Genomic DNA, 25,078 nt, shown 5'->3' on the forward strand with positions numbered 1-25,078 from the left:
AATGGTGAAGTGTCATGTAGTCAACGTTCATATAACACCACTAGAGGAGAGACAACATACATCTCATCAAAAATATCGAACGAATACCAAATTCACATGACTACTAATAGCAAGACTTCACCCATGTCCTCAGGAACAAATGTAACTACTCACAAAGCATATTCATGTTCATAATCAGAGGAATATTAATATGCATTAAGGATCTGAACATATGATCTTCCACCAAGTAAACCAATTAGAATCAACTACGAGGAGTAATCAACACTACTAGCAACCCACAGGTACCAATTTGTGGTTTTGATACAAGATTGGATACAAGAGATGAACTAGGGTTTTGAGAGGAGATGGTGCTGATGAAAATGTTGATGGAGATTGACCCCCACCCGATGAGAGGATCGTTGGTGATGACGATGGTGATGATTTTTCCCTCCCGGAGGGAAGTTTCCCCGGTAGAACACCTTCCGCCGGAGCCCTAGATGGGTTCCGGCAAGGTTCTGCCTCGTGGCGGCGGAGTTTCGTCCTGTAAGCTTGCTTATGATTTTTTTTTCAGGGTAAAAGCCTTCATATAGCAGAAGATGGGCACCGGAGGGCCACTAGGGGGCCCAGGAGACAGGGGGCGCGCGCCCCCACCCCCTGGCCAAGGTGTGGGACCCCTCTGGTGTTTTCTTCGCTCAATAATTATTATTAATTACAAAAGTGACTTCCATGGAGTTTTAGGATTTTGGAGCTGTGCAGAATAGGTTTCCAATATTTGCTCCTTTTCCAGCCAGAATTCCAGCTGCCGGCATTCCCCCTCTTCATGGTAAACCTTGTAAAATAAGAGAGAATAGCCATAAGTATTATGACATAACGTGTAATAACAACCCATAATGCAATAAATATTGATATAAAAGCATGATGCAAAATGGACGTATCAACTCCCCCAAGCTTAGACCTCGCTTGTCCTCAAGCGGAAGCCGAAATCGAAAAATATGTCCACATGTTTAGAGATAGAGGTGTCGATAAAAATAAAATACGGAGATGAGGGCATCATGATCATTCTTATAACAGCAACATATATAGATTTTGTCATATGATTTCTTATGCTCAAGTAACGATCTATTCACAATGTCAAGTATGGTTCAGAAACTTCATTGAGAACTAGCAAACTATAATCTCAGTCATTGAAGCAATTGCAATTTATCATAACATCGGAAAGAGTCATAAATAGAGCTTTTCAACAAGTCCACATACTCAACTATCATATAGTCTTCTACAATTGCTAACACTCATGCAATACTTATGGTTATGAAGTTTTAATCGGACACTCAGAAAGATAGGGGCTTATTGTGTTGCCTCCCAATGTATTCACCTTTGGGTGATGTCAACAATAATAGTACATGCTAACTTACATCCAATTAGATATATATATATATATATATATATATCAGGATATTTCCAACACGAGGTGCTTGCCAAAGGATAAAATGAAAAAGGGAAAGGTGAAGATCACCTTGACTCTTGCATAAAGTAAAGACATAAAGTAAAAGATAGGCCCTTCGCAGAGGGAAGCAGAGGTTGTCATGTGCTTTTAGGGTTGGATGCACAAAATCTTAATGCAAAAGAACGTCACTTTATATTGTCACTTGTGATATGAACCTTTATTATGCAGTCCGTCGCTTTTATTACTTCCATATCACCCAATCGTATAAAGCTTATTTTCTCCGCACTAATAAGTCATACATATTTAGAGAGCAATTTTTATTGTTTGCGACATGACAACTTACTTGAAGGATCTTACTCAATCCATAGGTAGGTATGGTGGACTCTCATGGCAAAACTGGGTTTAAGGATATTTGGAAGCACAAGTAGTATCTCTATTTGGTGCAAGGAATTTTTGGCTTGCATGAGGGGGAAAGGCAAGCTCAACATGTTGGGAAGATCAATGACAATATACTTTAACTGAGATGTGAGAAAACATAAACCATTATGTTGTCTTCCTTGTCCAACATCAACTCTTTGGCATGTCATACTTAATAAGTGCTCACTATCATAAAAGATATCCAAGATAGTATATTTATATGTGAAAACCTCTCTTTCCTTATTACTTCCTATTAATTGCAACGAAGACCAAAACTACGTTTGTCAACTCTCAACAACTTTTATGCCTCATACTCTTTATATGTGAAGTCATTACTATCCATAAGATCAATGTGAACTCTTTTTATTCTTTCTATTTTCTCAAGATCGTAGCAAGATAGCAAAGCCCTTGACTCAACACTAATCTTTATTATTGATAGCTCACGGACTCGATTACATAAAGAGATCACAAAGCAAAACTCAAAACTAATTCATACCAAAACTTCAATCTACTAGATCAAGATATTACTAAAAGGATCGAACTAAGTAAAACGGTAAAGATAGGAGTGTGATGGTGATACGATACCGGGGCACCTCCCCCAAGCTTGGCAGTTTCCATGGGGAGTGCCCATACCCATGTAATTATGTCCTCAGAGGTGACGGAGGGGGTGATGATGATGGTGGATAATCGCACATCGAGCGTAAAAGCTCCTCCAACTTGCGGATGATGCCCTTGAGTCCGACAATATGACCCTTCAACAAAATATTTTCCTGCGTGAGATACTTGTTTTGTATGCGAGCTAACTCAATCATCTTGAAAGCCTCAATCCCAGTTGGAGTAAAGATGTTAGGTAGAGGTTGAGGGATGTCTTCTTCCACCGCCGGAGCTTGATCCTCCATGGCCTTCTTGATCCCTTTATCCTTGTTGATCTCCTCCGGTTCTTCTCTTTTCAGCTCTATCTTCAATAGCCAAGCATCCTTGTCTTCATTGTTGAAGGAGGGCGACGTCATGGTGCTCTAGATCTGTCAGTAAAACAGCTTGAAACGAAAACAGAGGATATTTGCGTGACACGGTAGTCAAAACCTTCGGGAGATTATATAATGAATTTTTACCGACCAAAATACGTAACGTGCAAGAAAACAGAGTCCGGGAGGCACACGAGGTGCCCATGAGACAGGGGGGCGCGCCCAGTAAGGGTGGGCGCGCCCTCCACCCTTGTGGAGGCATCGTGTCCTTCCCGGATTACTTCTTTCTTTCCAAAATTCTTAAATATTCCAAAACAGAAAAAATTGACATTAGAATTGTTTCGAAGTCGGTTTACTTACCGTACCACATACCTATTCCTTTTTTGAGTCTAAAACATTCTGGAAAGTGTCCCTTATGTATTCCTCCAGGGTTACGGACTCAATAATATTAGTTTCAACATTGATAGGATTACCTGAGATATAATGTTTGATTCTTTGACCGTTCACCACCCTCGGACTTGTGCCTTCGAAGTTGTTGAACGACAGACCTCCTCGATAACGTAAGGACCTTCCCATTTAGAGAGAAGTCTTCCTGCAAAAAATCTTAAACGAGAGTTGAATAGCAACACATAATCACCTACGTTAAACTCACACTTTTGTATTCTTTTGTCATGCCATCTTTTAACTTTTTCTTTGAATAGCTTGGTATTCTAGTAGGCCTGGGTTCTCCATTCATCTGGTGAGCTAATATCAAATAACGTCTTCTCACCGGCAAGTTTGAAGTCATAGTTGAGCTATTTAATATCCCAATATGCTTTATGTTCAAGTCAAGAGGTAAGTGACATGCTTTTCCATAAACCATCTTATACGGAGACATACCTATAGGATTTTTATATGCAGTTCTATAGGCCCATAATGCATCATCAAGTTTCTTGGACCAATTCTTTCTAGATCTATTCACAGTCTTCTGCAAAATTAATTTGAGCTCTCTATTGCTCAACTCTACTTGACCACTAGACTGTGGGTGATTAGGAGATGCGATTCTATGATTAACATCATACTTAGCAAGCATCTTACAGAAAGCCCCATGAATAAAATGTGAACCACCATCAGTCATAAGATATCTAGGGACTCCAAACCTCGGAAAAATAACTTCTTTAAGCATCTTAATAGAGGTGTTATGATCAGAACTACTTGTTGGAATAGCTTCTACCCACTTAGTAACGTAATCAACAGCGACTAAAATATGTGTGTAACCATTAGAGGTAGGAAAAGGTCCCATATAATCAAAGCCCCAAACATTAAATGGTTCAATAACAAGAGAATAATTCATAGGCATTTCTTGACGTCTACTAATATTACCAATTCTTTGACATTCATCACAAGACAAGACAATCTTGCGAGCATCTTTGAGAGAGTAGGCCAATAAAAACCGGATTGCAATACCTTATGTGTAGTTCTATCTCCAGCGTGGTGTCCTCCATACGATTCAGAGTGACACTTGCGTAGGATCTGTTCCTGTTCATGCTCAGGTACACAATATCTAATAACACCATCTACTCCTTTATAAAGGTGTGGGTCATCCCAGAAGTAATGTCTTAAATCATAAAAGAACTTTTTCTTTTGCTGGTATGTGAAACTAGGTGGTATAAATTTAGCAACAATGTAATTAGCATAATTAGCATACCATGGAGCAGTACGAAAAGCATTAATGACCGCTAATTGTTCATCAAGAAAGCTATCATCAATAGGTAGTGGGTCATCAAGAACATTCTCTAACCTAGACAGGTTGTCTGCAATGGGGTTCTCAGCTCCCTTTCTATCAATAATATGCAAATCAAATTCTTGAAGCAAGAGAACCCAGCTAATAAGTCTAGGCTTAGCATCTTTCTTTTCCATAAGATATTTAATAGCAGCATGATCAGTGTGAATAGTAACTTTAGAATCAACAATATAAGGTCGGAACTTATCACAAGCAAATACAACTGCTAAGAACTCTTTTTCTGTAGTAGTATAATTTCTCTGGGAAGCATCAAGAGTTTTACTAGCATACTGGATAACATTCAATTTCTTATCAACTCTTTGCCCTAGAACAGCACCTACAGCATAATCACTAGCATCACACATAATTTTAAAGGGTAAATTCCAATCAGGTGGCTGAACAATAGGTGCAGTGATCAAAGCTTTCTTAAGTATTTCAAATGCTTCTACACAATCCTCATCAAAGACAAAAGGAATATCTTTTTGCAATAAATTAGTCAGAGGCCTAGAGATTTTAGAAAAGTCCATAATGAACCTCCTATAAAAACCAGCATGACCAAGGAAACTTCTTATACCTTTTATGTCCTTGGGACATGGCATCTTTTCAATAGCATCAACTTTATCTTTATCAACTTCAATACCTCTCTTAGAAATCTTATGCCCCAAGACAATGCCTTCATTAACCATAAAGTGGCACTTTTGCCAATTCAAGACGAGACTAGTGTCTTCACATCTCTGCAAAACTCGATCAAGGTTGCTCAAGCAATCGTCAAAAGAGGATCCAAAAACGGAGAAATCATCCATGAATACCTAACAAATCTTTTCACAAAAGTCAGAGAATATAGCCATCATGCATCTTTGAAAAGTAGCAGGTTCATTACATAAACAAAAAGGCATACGTCTATAAGCTAAAGTACCGAAAGGGCAAGTAAAAGTAGTTTTTGATTGATCTCTCCGCTGACACATGTATTTGAGAGAAACCAGAATAACCATCTATAAAGCAGAAATGAGTATGTTTGGATAGTCTTTCTAGCATATGATTGATAACCCTCAAGTATAGGGGATCGCAACAGTTTTCGAGGGTAGAGTATTCAACCCAAATTTGTTGATTCGACACAAGGGGAGCCAAAGAATATTCTCAAGTATTAGCAGCTGAGTTTTCAATTCAACCACACCTGGAAACTTAATATCTGCAGCAAAGTGTTTAGTAGCAAAGTAATATGATAGTGGTGGTAACGGTAACAAAGTAAAGACAGCAAAAGTAATGTTTTTGGTATTTTTGTAGTGATGATAACAGTAGCAACGGAAAAGTAAATAAGCGTAAACCAGTATATGGAAAACTAATAGGAACCGGATTAGCGATGGATAATTATGCCGGATGCGGTTCGTCATGTAACAGTTATAATATAGGGTGACACAGAACTAGCTCCAGTTCATCAATGTAATGTAGGCATGTATTCTGTATATAGTCATACGTGCTTATGGAAAAGAACTTGCATGACATCTTTTGTCCTACCCTCCCGTGGCAGCGGGGTCCTATTGGAAACTAAGGATATTAAGGCCTCCTTTTAATAGAGAACCAGAACAAAGCATTAGCACATAGTGAATACATGAACTCCTCAAACTATGGTCAACACCGGGAGTGGTCCCGATTATTGTCACTTCGGGGTTGCCGGATCATAACACATAGTAGGTGACTATAGACTTGCAAGATAGGATCAAGAACACACATATATTCATGAAAACATAATAGGTTCAGATCTGAAATCATGGCACTCGGGCCCTAGTGACAAGCATTAAGCATAGCAAATTCATAGCAACATCAATCTCAGAACATAATGGATACTAGGGATCAAACCCTAACAAAACTAACTCGATTACATGATAAATCTCATCCAACCCATCACCGTCCAACAAGCCTACGATGGAATTACTCACGCACGGTGGTGAGCATCATGAAATTGGTGATGGAGGATGGTTGATGATGACGACAGTGACGAATCCCCCTCTCCGGAGCCCCGAACGGACTCCAGATCAGCCCTCCCGAGAGAGATTAGGGCTTGGCGGCGGCTCCGTATCATAAAACGCGATGATTCTTTCTCTCTGATTTTTTTCTCCCCGAAAGCCAATATATGGAGTTGGAGTTGGCGTCGGAGGGCCACCAGGGGGCCCACGAGGTAGGGGGGCGCGCCCAGGGGGGAGGGGCGCGCCCCCCACCCTCGTGGATAGGGTGTGGGCCCCCTGGTCTTCATCTTTGGCGAGGATTTTTTATTATTTATTCTAAGATATTCCATGGAGTTTCGGGTCATTCCGAGAACTTTTGTTTTCTGCACATAAAACAACACCATGGCAATTCTGCTGAAAACAGCGTCAGTCCGGGTTAGTTTCATTCAAATCATACAAGTTAGAGTCCAAAACAAGGGCAAAAGTGTTTGGAAAAGTAGATACAACGGAGACGTATCAACTCCCCCAAGCTTAAACCCTTGCTTGTCCTCAAGCAAGTCAGTTGACAAACTGAAAGAGAAAAAAGAAAAACTTTTACAAACTCTGTTTGCTCTTGTTGTTGTAAACATGAAAAGCCAGCATTCAAGTTTCAGCAATTATTATGAACTAACCATACTCACAATGACACGTAGGTCTCACAATTACTCATATCAATAGCATAATCAGCTAGCGAGCCATAATAGCAAAACTCGGATGACAACACTTTCTCAAAATAATCATAACATGATATAAAAAATGGTATCTCTCTAGCCCTTTCTGAGACCGCAAAACATAAATGCAGAGCACCTTTAAAGATCAAGGACTGACTAAACATTGTAATTCACGATAAAAGAGATCCGGTCAAGTCATACCCAATATAAACGAATAATAATGAATGCAAACGACAGTGTGCTCTCCAGCGGGTGCTTTTTAATAAGAAGGGTGATGAATCAACATAAAAGTAAATAGATAGGCCCTTCGCAGAGGGAAGCAGGGATTTGTAGAGGTGCCAGAGCTCGGTTTTGAAATAGAGATAAATTATATTTTGAGCGGCATACTTTGATTGTCAACATAACAACTAAAAGACGACAATATCTTCCATGCTAAACAGATTATAGGCGGTTCCCAAACAGAATGGTAAAGTTTATACTCCCCTTCCTCCACAAGCATCAATCCATGGCTTGCTCGAAACAACGAGTGCCTCCAACATTCAACTGGTCCCAAGGGGAGTTTTGTTTGCAGTTATTTTGATTTAGGTTGCATAAAGCATGGGACTGGGCATCCCGGATACCAGCCATTTTCTCGTGAATGAGGAGCGGAGTCCACTCCTCTTGAGAATAACCCGCCTAACACGGAAGATAAGGGCAGCTCTAGTTGACATATGAGCTATTCGAGCATGCAAAACAGAATGTTTATTTGAAGGTTTATAGTTTGGCACATACAAATTTACTTGGAACGGCAGGTAAATACCGCATATAGGTAGGTATAGTGGACTCATATGGGATAACTTTGGGGTTTAAGGAGTTTGGATGCACAAGCAGTATTCCCGCTTAGTACAGGTGAAGTCTAGGAAAAGACTGGGAAGCGACCAACTGAGAGAGCGACAACAGTCGTAAACATGCATTAAAATTAATTTACACCGAATATAAGCATGAGTAGGAAATAATCCACCATGAACATAAATATCATGAAGGCTATGTTGATTTGATTCAACTACATGCATGAACATGTGCCAAGTCGAGTCACTCAATTCATTTAAAGGAGGATACCATCCTATCATACCACGTCATAATCATCTCAATAGCATGTTGGCACGCAAGGTAAACCATTATAACTCATAGCTAATCAAGCATGGCACAAGCAACTATAATCTATAAATGTCATTGCAAATATGTTTACTTCATAATAGATGAATCAGGAATGATGAATCATCTATTTACAAAAATAAGAGAGGTCGGGTTCATACCAGCTTTTCTCTTCCCAATAAGTCCATCATATATCATCATTATTGCCTTTCACTTGCACGACCGAATGGTGTGTATAATGATAAGAGTGCACGTGCATTGGACTAAGCTGGAATCTGCAAGCATTCAACTCAAGAGAGAAGACAAGTAATATGGGCTCTAAGTTTAAATAATCAATCATGCATATAAGAGCCACTAAGCATTTTCAATATAGTCTTCTCGACCCCCAAAGAAAGGAAAAGAAATAAAAACTATTTACATGGGAAAGCTCCCAACAAGAAAAAGAAGAAAGGGAAATATTTTGGGTTTTCTTTTTAATTCTACTACAAGCATGAAAAGTAAACTCACTATTTTTTTGGTTTTTTCTTAAGGTCTAACAAACACACGAGAAGAAAGCAGGAAAAAGAAAATAAACTAGCATGGATATTACAGTGAAAGAGTATGAGCACCGACATCTAGCAATGAGTGTGTGTGAACATAAATGTAATGTCGGTGGGAAATGTGTACTCCCCCAAGCTTAGGATTTTGGCCTAAGTTGGTCTATTGCCAGGGATGGCCTGGCGGATATCCGTAGGTGAAGCTGGGGTCATAGTGTGACGCAGCGGCTATCGCCGCTTGAGCTATAGCGTGGAGTCGAGCAGCCTCCACTCTCCTTTCGTACTCATCTGCCTCCTCTCTCGTAATAATATATCTTCCTCTCGCCTGAAAATCAAAGAAGGTAGGAGCAGGAAGAGCAACACGGACCACATGCCGGTTGTTAAAGATTAGTCGATACTAGTAAGGTGGTCTAGTCCTCTCAATGAACTGGTGGGAAAACATAGAATCAAGATCTAAATAAGAAGAGGGTAACTCCATATCACCCTCACGAATGTCTACATCAAGAAAATTAGCTAAGCGGGTTGCATAAATTCCTCCAAAGAAATCTCCGTTATGCCTATTCTGATGCAACCTACGAGCTACAATGGCTCCCAAATGATAAGATTGGTCTCCTAACACAGCACTCCTGAGAATACTCAGGTCATGGACACACATGTGACATGCTTCATCCTTAGCATTTATGCATCTACCTATGAAGAGAGCAAAATAATGTATAGCAGGAAAGTGAACGCTCCCTATAGTAGCTTGTGTTATATCTCTAGATTCCCCTACAGTTATTCTAGCAAGAAAGTCTCTATATTCGGATTTAGGGGGATCCCTGACATTACCCCAAGATGGAAGTTTGCAAGCAGAAGTAAAATCCTCTAAGTCCATGGTATAAGATTTGTCATAAAGGTCAAACATGACTGAAGGAGAATTACGCGAAGATGAAAACTCAAACCTCCTCACAAATGAACTTGTGAGATCATGATACTGGGGGCATTTGTCAGCTTCAAAGTCCTCAAGACCGGCATTACTCAAATATGTGCTAAATTCTTCTTTGATTCCCACTTGATTCATAAAATTTTCCGACGGCCATTCACAAGGCCTTACAGGAGCGTCTCTTGGTGGCTCCTCATCAGCATCACGTATTGCAAGCCTGGGACCTTGCTTCCTTGAAGGACCACCTTGGAACATCCTCCTAAGCATATTGTTTCCTCTGAAAAATTTCTGAAATTTTTTTAGTAGCTTCAAATAAAAGTGAACCAATTTCAATAAAATTGGTAGTAACAACTCCCACAAGTGCCTAGAGCCTATATAAAGCATTAGAACTACTTGGAACCATATAAATTTGACATGCAAGCTCAAGAACATGGTCACCTATGCAGCACCAATTTGCAATGAATAAAGCACTAAAACAAAAACTAATTGGACCAATGGAGGAGTCACATACCAAGGAACAATCTCCCCAAGCAGTTTTGCGAGAGGTGCTTTGAGCAAGGAGATCGAAAATCACAGCAACGGGGGTTGGAACTCGTGCTTGAGTTTGTTTTTCGTGTTTGTGTGAGGCAGAGAAAGAAGATGGGTGTAGGAATAAGTGGAGGAGGGCCACCATGGGCCCACGAGGCAGGGGGGCGTGCCAAGGGGGGTAGGGCGCGCCCTCCACCCTCTTGACCAGGTGGCAACTCCCCCCGCGATAATTTTTGCACTAAAAATCCTCAAATATTCCCGAAAAAATCATATTAAATTGGCATGGCATTCTGAGGACTTTTATTTTCGGGATATTTTTATATTGCACGGATAAATCAGGAGACAAACAAAAAATACTATTTTACTTTATTTCTACTAAATAACAGAAAATATAAAGAGGGTACAGAAGGTTGTGCTTCTAGTTTCATCCATCTCGTGATCATCAAAATGAACCCGCTAACAAGGTTGATCAAGTCTTGTTAACAAACTCATTCCGAATAATCACGGAACCGGAGAAATTTTGAATAACACTAAGTTACCTCAACGGGGATATGAAAATCTCCAACAGTAAGAATATCATACTTTTTCTTGACAGTAGGGAGAGGAAATTCAAAGCCTCCAAATATAATCGATGGAATTTTTCCAATAGAGTTAATACTATAAACTTGAGGTTGTTTCCTCGGAAAGTGTACCGTATGCTCATTACCATTAACATGAAAAGTGACATTGCCTTTGTTACAATCAATAACAGCCCCTGCAGTATTAAGGAAAGGTCTTCCAAGAATAATAGACATACTATCATCCTCGGGAATATCAAGAATAACAAAGTCCGTTAAAATAGTAACGTTTGCAACCACAACAGGCACATCCTCACAAATACCGATAGGTATAGCAGTTGATTTATCAGCCATTTGCAAAGATATTTCAGTAGGTGCCAACTTATTCAAGTCAAGTCTACGATATAAAGAGAGAGGCATAACACTAACACCGGCTCCAAGATTACATAAAGCAGTTTTAACATAATTTCTTTTAATGGAGCATGGTATAGTAGGTACTCTGGGATCTCCAAGTTTCTTTGGTATTCCACCCTTAAAAGTATAATTAGCAAGCATGGTGGAAATTTCAGCTTCATGTATTTTTCTTTTATTAGTAATGATATCTTTCATATACTTAGCATAAGGATTTGTTTTGAGCACATCAGTTAATCGCATACGCAAAAAGATGGGTCTAATCATTTCAGCAAAGCGCTCAAAATCCTCATCATCCTTTTTCTTGGATGGTTTCAGAGGAAAAGGCATGGGTTTCTGAACCCATGGTTCCCTTTCTTTACCTTGTTTCCTAGCAACAAAGTCTCTTTTATCATAACGTTGATTCTTTGATTGTGGGTTATCAAGATCAACAACAGGTTCAACTTCTACTTCATTATCATTACTAGGTTGAGCATCAACATGAACATTATCATTAACATTTTCACTAGGTTCATGTTCATTACCAGATTGTGTTTCAGCATCAGACATAGAGATATCATTTGGATTCTCAGGTGGTTCAGCAATAGGTTCACTAGAAGTTTGCACAGTTCTATCATTTTTCTTTTTTCTTCCTCTTAGAATAACTAGGCATATCAATATTATTTCTCTGAGAATCTTGCTCGATTCTCTTAGGGTGGCCTTCAGGATACAAAGGTTCCTGAGTCATTCTACCAGTTCTAGTAGCCACTCTAACAGCATAATCATTTTTCTTACTATTCATTTCATCAAGCACTTCTTTCTGAGCTTTAAGTACTTGTTCTACTTGAGTGGTAACCATAGAAGCATGTTTGCTAACAAGTTTAAGTTCACCTCTAATATCAGCCATATAATCACTCAAGCGTTTAATCATAAAGGTATTCTATTTTAGTTGTCTATCAAAATAAGCATTAAAATCATCTTGCTTAAACATAAAGTCATCAAACTCATCCAGGCACTGACTAGCAATTTTAGTAGGAGGGACTTCAGCTTTATCATATCTATAGAGAGAATTTACCTTTACTACCTGTGTTGGGATATCGGGAGGTTCTTCAGTAAATAAGTAATTGAGATCATACACTTCTTCAACAGGCGGTAAATTAAGACCATGTATTTCTTCAATAGGAGGTAAATTCTTAACATCTTCAGCTTTAATACCTTTTTCTTTCATAGATTTCTTTGCCTCTTGCATATCTTCGGGACTGAGAAATAGAACACCTCTGTTCTTCGGAGTTGGTTTAGGAATAGGCTCAGTAATTGGTTCAGGAGCTGGCTCGGGAGGTGCCCAATTATTTTCATTTTCCAACATATTATTCAATAGAATTTCAGCGTCATCCGATGTTCTTTCCCTGAAAAGAGAACCAACACAACTATCCAGGTAATCTCTGGAAGCATCGGTTAGTCCATTATAAAAGATATCAAGTATTTCAGGTTTCTTAAGAGGATGACCAGGCAAAGCATTAAGTAACTTGAGAAGCCTCCCCCAAGCTTCTGGGAGACTCTCTTCTTCAATTTGCACAAAGTTGTACATTTCCCTCAAAGCAGCTTGTTTCTTATGAGCAGGGAAATATTTAGCAGAGAAGTAATAAATCATATCCTTGGGACTTTGCACACAACCAGGATCAAGAGAATTAAACCATTTCTTAGCATCACCCTTTAATGAGAACGGAAATATTTTGAGTAAATAAAGGTAGCGCGATCTCTCATTATTAGTAAACAGGGCAACTATATCATCTAACTTACGAAGATGTGCCACACAGTTTCAGATTCATAGCCATAAAAAGGATCAGATTCACCCAAAGTAATTATATCCGGATCAACATAAAAATCATAATAATCCTGATCGGGAACACAGATAGGTGAAGTAGCAAAAGCAGGGTCAGGTCTCATCCTATCTCTAAAAGATTCTTTACTCCACTTAACTAGCAACCTCTTACGTTCAAGACTATCCTGGCAAGCAAGAATAGCTTCAATAGATTCAGCATTAAAAATATAACCCTCAGGAATTGCAGGCATATTTTCATCATCACTAACATCATTGTGTTCAGTTTCAATAATTTCTCTTTCTCTAGGCCTAGAAATTTGTTCATCTAGAAATTCACCTCGGGGCACAGTAGAAATCAAGCATAGAAGTAGTTTCATCATAAGTATCATGCATAGTAGAAGTGGCATCATCAATAACATGCGACATATCAGAATTCATAGCAGTAGTAGGTTTAGGTGTCGCAAACTTACTCATAACAGAAGGAGAATCTAGTGCAAGGCTAGATGGCAGTCCCTTACCTCCCCTCGTAGTTGAGGGCAAAATAGTAGTTCGATCATCTTTCAAGTTCTTCATAGTGTCCAGCAGATATAAATCCCAAGTGACTCAAAGAATAGAGCTATGCTCCCTGGCAACGGCGCCAGAAAAAGGTCTTGATAATCCTCAAGTATAGGGGATCTCAACATTTTTCGAGGGTAGAGTATTCAACCCAAATTTGTTGATTCGACACAAGGGGAGCCAAAGAATATTCTCAAGTATTAGCAGCTGAGTTGTCAATTCAACCACACCTAGAAACTTAATATCTGCAGCAAAGTGTTTAGTAGCAAAGTAATATGATAGTGGTGGTAATGGTAACAAAGTAAAGACAACAAAAGTAATGTTTTTGGTATTTTTGTAGTGATGATAACAGTAGCAACGGAAAAGTAAATAAGCGTAAACCAGTATATGGAAAACTCGTAGGCACCGGATTAGCGATGGATAATTATGCCGGATGCGGTTTGTCATGTAACAGTTACAACATAGGGTGACACAGAACTAGCTCCAGTTCATCAATGTAATGTAGGAATGTATTCCGTATATAGTCATACGTGCTTATGGAAAAGAACTTGCATGACATCTTTTGTCCTACCCTCCCGTGGCAGCGGGGTCCTATTGGAAACTAAGGGATATTAAGGCCTCCTTTTAATAGAGAACCGGAACAAAGCATTAGCACATAGTGAATACATGAACTCCTCAAACTATGGTCAACACCGGGAGTGGTCCCGATTATTGTCACTTCGGGGTTGCCGGATCATAACACATAGTAGGTGACTATAGACTTGCAAGATAGGATCAAGAACACACATATATTCATGAAAACATAATAGGTTCAGATCTGAAATCATGGCACTCGGGCCCTAGTGACAAGCATTAAGCACAACAAAGTCATAGCAACATCAATCTCAGAACATAATGGATACTAGGGATCAAACCCTAACAAAACTAACTCGATTACATGATAAATCTCATCCAACCCACCACCGTCCAGCAAGCCTACGATGGAATTACTCACGCACGGCGGTGAGCATCATGAAATTGGTGATGAAGGATGGTTGATGATGACGACGGTGACGAATCGCCCTCTCCGCAGCCCCGAACGGACTCCAGATCAGCCCTCCTGAGAGAGATTACGGCTTGGCGGTGGCTCCGTATCGTAACACGCGATGATTCTTTCTCTCTGATTTTTTTCTCCCCGAAAGCCAATATATGGAGTTGGAGTTGGCGTCGGAGGGCCACCAGGGGGCCCACGAGGTAGGGGGCGCGCCCAGGGGGGAGGGGCGCGCCCCCACCCTCGTGGACAGGATGTGGGCCCCCTGGTCTTCATCTTTGGCAAGGATTTTTAATTATTTATTCTAAGATATTCCGTGGAGTTTCAGGTCATTCCGAGAACTTTTGTTTTCTGCACATAAAACAACACCATGGCAATTCTGCTGAAAACAGCGTCAGTCCGGGTTAGTTCCATTCAAATCATACAAGTTAGAGTCCAAAACAAGGGCAAAAGTGTTTGGAAAAGTAGATACGACGGAGATGTATCAATGATCAATAAAAGGTAAAGGGTAATGATCTTTCTTAGTAGCTTTATTTAATTTACAGAAATCAATTACCATCATATAGCCTGTAATAATTCTTTGCGGGATCAATTCATCTTTATCATTAGGAACAACAGTAATATGCAGCGACCAGACCTCAAACAGTCTGATCTCCGTGCATCAGTGTCATCCCTGGATCGGTAATGCTGACACACACAATACTTGAAGGATTTATAACAGAGTAGCAATCACACACTTATTACATCGAATTTCTCAAAATAGAACTTATTACAATAAATATGGCTTAAGGCCATCTAATAACAATAACAGCAGAAGGCTTGGAAGATAAAGCGAGTCCATCAACTCCAACGGCATCACTGAGTATAAGATCACGACCTAAGGAACCTTACTCGTCGTCTGAAAAGTCTGCAACATGAACGTTGCAGCCCGAAAACGGGTCAGCACATGGAATATGCTAGCAATGTAACACATAGATAATAATAAATAGAATAATGATATCACTACATGCATTTATGACTGGTGGAAAGCTCTATGGTTACAGTTTTGCATAAAGCCAATTTTTCCCTACAACAAAGGAATAAATTTTGTTTAACTATCATGGTGGTTGTTAAACATTGAGAAGGTTCACCCAACTCAATCCCAATTAAGCATCAACATTAAACCCCAAATAGAATTAATTAAGTAACATGATGAGATTCACATGATAATCCAGGTACTAGATACTCAAAACGTCCATAACCGGGGACACGGCTAACCATGATTAGTTTGTACACTCTGCAGAGGTTTGCGCACTTTTCCCCACAAGACTCGATCTCCTCCGTTGGATTTCTCGCACTACATGGTGTTTGAGAAACGGATGACCGAGACATAGTCTTCAGAAGCGTTTGCACCTTACGATGGGTAGACAGTTACACCTACTTTCCCCTACATCTGCTAGTCTACCACTGTAAGAGTTCACACGACTTAATCAACTATGCTAGAGCCCATAGTAGCTTGCGGTTGCACATGGAAGTTTCTAGCATGAATAATCTCATGATCCCTTTGAGCCTGGGTGGCGGTCCACAGGAGAATCACACGGTACCCCGGGATTTCCAAAAATACAGGCAACATTGGGTTCCCCAGGTGCCTGAATACACCCAGATGTGTATTAAAGTTGCCACATTATGTAAACCATTAATTAACAATCTCACATCTGTCATGGATACACTCACCCAATCCACGTCTACTAGCATAGCATAGCAATATAAGCAAACGTAGAAGTAACTCCCAAAGGTTTGATAATAAACAGGTAATAGGTACTACCTCATCTACTTCCCAAAACCCACATGTTAAACAGATCCTAACTATGCAATTGTTTAAGTGTTGATCTTATTCAATACAACTGGTAGTAAAGAGGTATGATCAAAGTGTTACTTGCCTTGCTGATGATCCGTGAAACCTAAAGACTCGTAGTAGCAAGCTGCGCACTCCGGGTACTCTATCGCAACAAACAAGCATACGATAAGTACTCATCTAATGCATGGGTAAAACTCAAATAAGATATCCAACCAGAAAGTTCAACTTGAGAACTCCGGTTTGCAAAAAGAATCAAATCAAATGAAGCAATGAAACTCAAACGGCGAAAGAAACAAGCTTTGTTTACTAATCTGGACCTCAGTCAAGTTTTAAAGTAGTAAAAACTTGTTTGAGTTGGTTAAACAAAAAGCAGGTTTCGAGACGAAACTCTAGGAGCTTGAATCGCCTGATTCCGATAAACAAGCAAAAAGTTATACTAGAACGAAAATCGGATCAGAAATCACGATCGAAAATAATCGCGGAAAATCCGAGAAAAAGAAAAACGGACGAACAGGCTAACGAACGAACGTTCGCTGTCTGCGGCTAAATGACGAAAACCGTTCGTTAAAACGAACGTACGGACGAACGCCCGCAAAATAAATAAACTGGAAAAAAACTAAACTGATCTATATAAAAAACAACCGCATTTTTTTTAAACCGGGCGGTTTTCTAAAGAAAACCGCCGCCGGCGGCCGTCTACCTCCGGCGAGACGGGGCGGTGGCGGCGGCGGCTTCGGAGGCAGGCTCTGGCGATGGCGGTCGACGACGAGGCAACGGCGTCGGGCGGCAGGGCGAGGGACGGCGGCGTCGGCGGAGGCGACGAGGGCAACCGGCGGCGGCGGCGGCGCACGGATCGAGGCATGGCTAGAGTTAGGGTTTCGGCGGCGGCGCGGGCTGGGGTGGGCTGGGCGGCTTATAAAGGCTGGGCGGAACGGAGTCTGGGTCGCCCACGGTGGCCCAAGTCGGTTGACTTTAAAAAAATATTCCGCGTCGAAAAACAAAGAAAAGAAATACTAAACGGACTCGAAAAATCCCGAAATAAATTTTCCCCGTCCTATAAAAATAAGCCGGACAAGATGAACATTTATTTTGGCCTAAAATGCAATTTTAAAAAACACGTATTTTTCCTAATTCAATTAAAATAGCGATAAAACTCCGAAATAAAATCTTATTTGATTTTATTATTAAATCCCCAATATTTCTTTATTTTCAGAAAGTCATTTTATTCCCTCTCTTTTATTTTATAATAAAAATATTTAAAGATAAAATAATTAAAATCAAACGATCCTATTTTCAAAATTTGAGAAAACTCAAATATGAAAATAACGAAATCCCCAACTCTCTCCGTGGGTCCTTGAGTTGCGTAGAATTTCTAGGATCAAGCCAAAATGCAATAAAATATGATATGCAATGATGATCTAATGTATAACATTCCAAATTGAAAATTTGGGATGTTACAAACCTACCCCCGTTAAGATGAATCTCGCCCTCGAGATTCGGGTTGGCTAGAAAATAGGTGAGGGTGGTCCTTCAGTAGGTCTTCCTCTTGTTCCCAGGTGGCTTCATCTTCAGTATGGTGGCTCCACTGAACTTTGTAAAACTTGATAACCTTGCTGCTTGTGAATCGGCTGGCAAACTCGAGAATCTTGACTGGTTTCACCTCATAGGTCAAATCGCTGTCCAACTGAATTGCCTCGAGTGGCACTGTATCCCTCAGAGGTATACCGGCCATCTCGGCGTGGCACTTCTTCAACTGGGAAATGTGGAACACATCATGAACTCCTGATAATCCTTCGAGTAATTCCAACTTGTAAGCAACTTCTCCCATACGCTCCAAAACTTTGTATGGTCCCACAAAACGTGGTGCTAACTTTCCCTTAACTCCAAAACGCTTAACCCCTCGAAGTGGGGACACACAAAGATAAACTCTGTCTCTGACTTCGTAAACTGTCTCCTTGCGTTTAGAATCCGCATAGCTCTTCTGCCTGGACTGGGCTACCTTGAGTCTATCGCGAATCAGCTTAACCTTCCTTTCAAACTCTTTAATCAAATCTGGTCCAAACAACTGATGGTCTCCAACTTCATCCCACAACAATGGTGTCCTACACCTCCTTCCGTTCAAAGCTTCGAAAGGGGCCATCTTCAAACTAGATTGATAGTTGTTGTTGTAAGAGAACTCTGCATATGGCAAATTGTCGTCCCAACTAGATCCATAATCTAGCACACAAGCTCTCAGCATGTCCTCCAGAATCTGATTGACTCTCTCGGTCTGTCCATCTGTCTGTGGATGAAAGGTTGTACTGAACTCTAGCCTGGTACCCAAAGTTTCATGCAACTAATTCCAGAACTTTGAGGTAAACTGGGTTCCTCTATCTGATACAATGGTCCTCGGAACTCCATGCAGACATACGATCCTGGTCATGTATATCTTTGCCAACTTAGCACTTGTTTTAGTGGTCTTCACTGGGATGAAATGAGCTACCTTCATCAAATGATCAACTACAGCCCATATCGAGTCATAGCCTGAACGAGTCCTGGGCAATCCCATGATAAAATCCGTGCCTAGCTTATCCCACTTCCAATTGGGTATCGGCAATGGCTGTAGCAATCCTGCTGGCTTCTGATGCTCTGCCTTCACTCTCTGACATACATCACAAACTGCTACATACTCCGCAATATCCTTCTTCATTCCGGTCCACCAGAAAGTGTCCTTCGAATCCAGATACATCTTGGTATTTCCTGGGTGAATCGAATACGGTGAATCATGGGCCTCCTGTAGAATCAACTTCCTGATCTCCGGGTCATTAGGCACATAAAGGCGGTCCTCAAACCATAAGGTATCATGCTCATCCTCACGAAACCCCTTAGCTTTTCCTTTGCTCATCTTATCCTTTATCTCGGCAATCTCCTTGTTACTCTTTTGAGCTTCTCTGATCTTATTCATCAAAGTTGACTAAATTTCTAATGCTGCTACATAGCCTCTCGGAACTATCTCTAAACATAGCTCACGAAGATCTTCGGCTACCTCCTTTGGTAACTCTCCGGTCAAGAGTGTGTTGACATGGCTCTTGCGGCTCAACGCATCGGTTACTACGTTAGCCTTTCTGGGGTGATAATGCAATCTCATATCATAATCTTTTATGAGCTCCAACCATCTCCTTTGCCTGAGATTCAACTCCTTCTGTGTGAAGATGTACTTCAAATTCTTGTGATCCGTGTACACCTCACAATGGTTTCCGATGAGAGAATGTCTCCATGTCTTCAATGCATGCACTACGGCTGCTAACTCCAAATAATGTGTAGCATAATTCAAATCATGGGGTTTAAGTTGTTGTGAGGCATACGAAACAACTCTTCCCTCTTGCATAAGCACTGCTCCAAGTCCTCAATGAGAAGCGTCGCAATAAACTTCATAATCCTTGCGCTGATCTGGCAGGATCAATAATGGTGATGTAACCAAACGTTTCTTCAGCTCCTGGAAACTAGCCTCACATTCCTCAATCCATTTGAACTTTGTGTCCTTCTTCAATAACTCTGTCATGGGCTTCGCAATCTTCGAGAAATTCTCAATGAACCTCCAGTAGTATCCTGCGAGTCCAAGAAAACTTCGGATCTCTCCAATTGTTGTGGGGGCTTCCCAATTTGTCATAGTGACAACTTTGTTGGGGTCTACTGCTATTCCTTCTCCGGATATAACATGTCTGAGGAATCCAACTTCCTTCAACCAAAACTCACCCTTGCTAAATTTGGCATATAGCTGATGTTCTCTGAGCTTCCCAAGTACCAAATGCAAATGCTCCTTATGCTCCTCTTCATTCTTTGAGTAGACCACAATATCATCAATGAGCACCACGATGAACTTATCTAAAAACTCCATAAACACTTTGTTCATCATGTTCATGAAATAGGCAGGTGTGTTAGTCAGGCCAAATGACATAACGGTATACTCATACAACCCGTACCTGGTGGTAAAAGCTGTCTTAGGTATATCATGCTCTTCAATCTTCAACTGGTGGTATCCTGATCGCAGATCGATCTTGCAAAATACCTTAGCTCCTTGCAACTGGTCAAACAGATCATTGATCATCGGCAGTGGGTACTTGTTCTTGATTGTTACTTCGTTCAATCCCCGATAATCAACAACCATCCTCAATGATCTGTCCTTCTTCTCCACTAGAAGCACTGGTGATCCCCAAGGTGACGAACTTGGGCGAATATAGCCTTTATCCAGTAACTCCTTAATTTGCTTCTTAATTTCCTCCAAATCCTTTGCGGGCATCCTGTACGGTCTCTTAGATATTGGCCCTGTGCCTGGCAAAAGCTCAATAAAAAACTCAATGTCTCTGTCCGGTGGCATGCCTGGCAACTCTTCTGGAAATACGTCAGGGAAATCCTTCACCACTGGTACTTCCTCCTGTACAACTCCTGATAAGGAATTCACTTGAGTCCTCTTCGGCACATGCCGGGATACATACTTGATCCTTCTTCCTTCTAGGGTGGTAAGCAAAATCGACTTACTGGCGCAATCGATGTTTCCTCCATACATCGATAGCCAATCCATACCCAGAATCACATCCAAACCTTGCGACTCCAAAATGATTAAATCTGAGGGGAAAACATACCTACCTATGGTCAATGGCATCTGAAAACATCCTTGACTGGCCATATACTCCGCTCCTAGTGAGCTTACTAACATCGGTGTTCTAAGAACCTTGGTGGGCAGTTTATACTTATCCACAAACCCCCTTGATATGTATGAATGCGATGCACCAGCATCAAAAAGGACGATTGTAGTAAATGACTTAACCAAAAACTTACATATTACTGCATCTGGCCGGGCTTCAACCTCCTCCATGTTAACGTGGTTCACCTGTCCCCTGTTGAAAGGGGTCGGTTTCTTCCCAGAGCTTCCATTGCCATTTCCATTCTTAGCTTTAGGACTTTCATTGGCATAATGTCCAGTCTTCTGGCACTTGTAGCAAGTGACGTGGCTCAGATCCTTCTTGGCTGGGGTTGATGGGTTGGTACGGTTCTGGCCGTTGCTTCCTCCATTCCCATTACCATTCTTGGGGCCACTATGGTTGTGCGAACTCCCTCCTCCATGGGTATGCTGAAAAGGTCCTCCTGATTTCGGGGTAAAACAAGGCTTCTGCTGAGCTCCAGAGTTGTACTTCCCCTGTCCATACTTCCTCTTGCAGTTGTCAATCTGCTGCTGCTTCCCTTCAATCATGAGAGCTCGATCTACCAACTCCTGGTAGTTGTTGAAGGTTGCCACCATCAAATGCATGCTCATCTCATCATTCAGTCCTTCCAGAAACTTCTCCTGCTTAGCTGCATCTGTAGCAACATCATCTGGGGCATAACGTGCTAACCTACTAAAATCATCCACATACTAGCCAACTGTACGTCCTCCTTGGCGCAAGTTGTGAAACTCATGCTTCTTCATGGCCATAGCTCCTGCTGAAACATGGGCAGTACGGAAAGCCTGCTGAAACTGGTCCCATGTGACAGTGTCGATGGGGTAAGTGGTTGTGAAATTCTCCCACCATGATGCTACGGGTCCATCAAGCTGATGTGCGGCAAAACGCACTTTCTCCGCATCTGTGCATCCTGCAGTGGTCAACTCCCTTCCCATCTTGCGGAGCCAATCATCTGCAACTATCGGCTCGGTGCTACTGGAGAACACCGGCGGGTTTAGCCTGAAGAAATGGGCTAAGTGATCAACATGTGGTGGTGGGTTGTTGTTGTTGTTGTTGTTGTTGTTGTTGTTGTTGTTGTTGTTGTTGTTGTTATTCCCCTGATTCTGATTCTGGACTAGTATCTGCATCAATGCATTCTGCTGCTGGATCAACTGAGTGAGCTCCGGTGGGAAAGCAAATCCATTGTCACGTCTCGGAGGCATCTGAGGGTTTAGAAAAGATGAGAATACAGAATAGAATGAGGTCTATAGAGAAAAACACTACCCATATGCACATGAGACAAAATCAATCAATATCACTTCAATCAATTCAAACAGGGCATACAACGGTCTAACTATCGTTACAAAAGTGCTCAGACTATACTATATACATGGGGGAATACTACTACTTTTATGGTGGTCGACTAGAAAAATTGATCGGTCGAAGACTCCATGATATCTGCTCCAGCTTCATCAACAAAGTCATCATCGCTATTGTCTGGGTCCGAGTCGGTGTCATCGATGATGATGTACTTCTCTGGGCAAGTGCAATCATCGTCTTCTCCTCCAGTCGCGGGAAATCCCATGAATACTTTTAGCTTCTTCTTCAGATCATCATTCTTCTCCACGAGTGTCATCATTTCCTCCTCATATCCATCGCGTGTAGACTTGAGTTCTTCCTCCAGCTCCGTGATCTTGGGTATTGCCTTCTTCAGATCTATCATGCCTGCGCACATCTGGTTCTCCTGGCGACGAATGTGCTGGTTTAACTCCTGGATGAATGCTGCAATCGATCTATCCTTCCTGGTGCTAATCATCTCCCATTGCTCATCTCGGCACCCACAAATCTGGTAGATAGTATCCTTGAGGTCCTTGTGGTAAACTTCTCCAATGCGTCCCATGGTGATGTGGGCTGCCATGCTCTTTCCTAGACTCCAGGTTGGTGCATCAAAGGAAAACACTATGGGCTCAGTGACGGGCATGAACGTCCTTCCTGGAACTTGCACTTGAATCATCCAACGCTCCTCTTCTGGTAGAGTGGCGATGTAGGTCCCGGTGAAGCTTGGTACTCCGATGTTCAGGTATCTAGTGACTTCCTTCAAGTGGCATCCAAAAGGTGTATCTTCATCCGGTTGCGTGAACTTGTTCCTTGCATCCACCATCCTAATGAGTAGAAAAGGGGATGAGTCAGAAATGAGAAGAGAGTAGTGATCTAGGGCTTTAGCTTAGTGATTGTGTCCTATAGTCAGTGTGTGCTCTGATACCATCTTGTAGCGACCTGACCTCAAACAGTCTGATCTCTGTGCATCAGTGTCATCCCTGGATCGGTAATGCTGACATGCACAGTACTTGAAGGATTTATAATAGAGTAGCAATCACACAATTATTACATAAAATGTCTCAAAAGAGAACTTATTAAAATAAATAAGGCTTAAGGTCATCTAATAACGATAACAGCTGAAGGCTTGGAAGATAAAGCGAGTCCATCAACTCCAACGGCATCACTAAGTATAAGATCACGACCTAAGGCACCTTACTCGTCATCTGAAAAGTCTACAACATGAACATTGCAGCCCGAAAATGGGTCAACACATGGAATATGCTGGCAATGTAACACATAGAGAGTAATAAATAGAATAATGCTATCACTACATGCATTTATGGCTGGTGGAAAGCTCTATGGTTACAGTTTGCATAAAGCCAATTTTTCCCTACAACAAAGGAATAAATTTTGTTTAACTATCATGGTGGTTGTTAAACATTGAGAAGGTTCACCCAACTCAATCCCAATTAAGCATCAACATTAAACCCAAACATAATTAATTAAGTAACATGATGAGATTCACATGATAATCCAGGTACTAGATACTCAAAACGTCCATAACCAGGGACATGGCTAACCATGATTAGTTTGTACACTCTGCAGAGGTTTGCACACTTTTCCCCACAAGACTCGATCTCCTCCGTTGGATTTCGCGCACTACATGGTGTTTGAGAAATGGATGACCGAGACATAGTCTTTCAGAAGCGTTTGCACCTTACGATGGGTAGACAGTTACACCTACTTTCCCCTACATCTGCTAGTCTACCATTGTAAGAGTTTACATGAATTAATCAACTATGCTAGAGCCCATAGTAGCTTGCGGCTGCACACGGAAGTTTCTAGCATGAATAATCTCATGACCCCTTTGAGCCTGAGTGGCGGTCCATAGGAGAATCACACGGTACCCCAGGATTTCCAAAAATACAGGCAACACTGGGTTCCCCAGGTGCCTCAATCCACCCAGATGTGTATTAAAGTTGCCACCTTATGTAAACCATTAATTAACAATCTCACATCTGTCATGGATACACTCACCCAATCCACGTCTACTAGCATAGCATAGCAATATAAGCAAACGTAGAAGTAACTCCCAAAGGTTTGATAATAAACAGGTAATAGGTACTACCTCATCTACTTCCCAAAACCCACATGTTAAACAGATCCTTACCATGCAATTGTTTAAGGGTTGATCTAATGAAATAAAACTGGGTAGTAAAGAGGTATGATCAAAGTGTTACTTGCCTTGCTGATGATCCGTGAAACCTAGAGACTCGTAGTAGCAAGCTGCGCACTCCGGGTACTCTATCGCAACAAACAAGCATACCATAAGTACTCATCTAATGCACGGGTAAATCTCAAATAAGAGATCCAACCAGAAAGTTCAACTTAAGAACTCCGGTTTGCAAAAAGAATCAAATCAAATGAAGCAACGAAACTCAAACGGTGAAAGAAACAAGCTTCGTTCACTAATCTGGACCTAAGTCAAGTTTTACAGTAGCAAAAACTTGTTTGAGTGGGTTAAACGGAAAGAGGGTTTCGTGACGAA

The sequence above is a fragment of the Triticum dicoccoides genome, chromosome 4B (genome assembly GCF_002162155.2).
Source record: "Triticum dicoccoides isolate Atlit2015 ecotype Zavitan chromosome 4B, WEW_v2.0, whole genome shotgun sequence".
Classification (NCBI taxonomy): Eukaryota; Viridiplantae; Streptophyta; class Magnoliopsida; order Poales; family Poaceae; genus Triticum; species Triticum dicoccoides.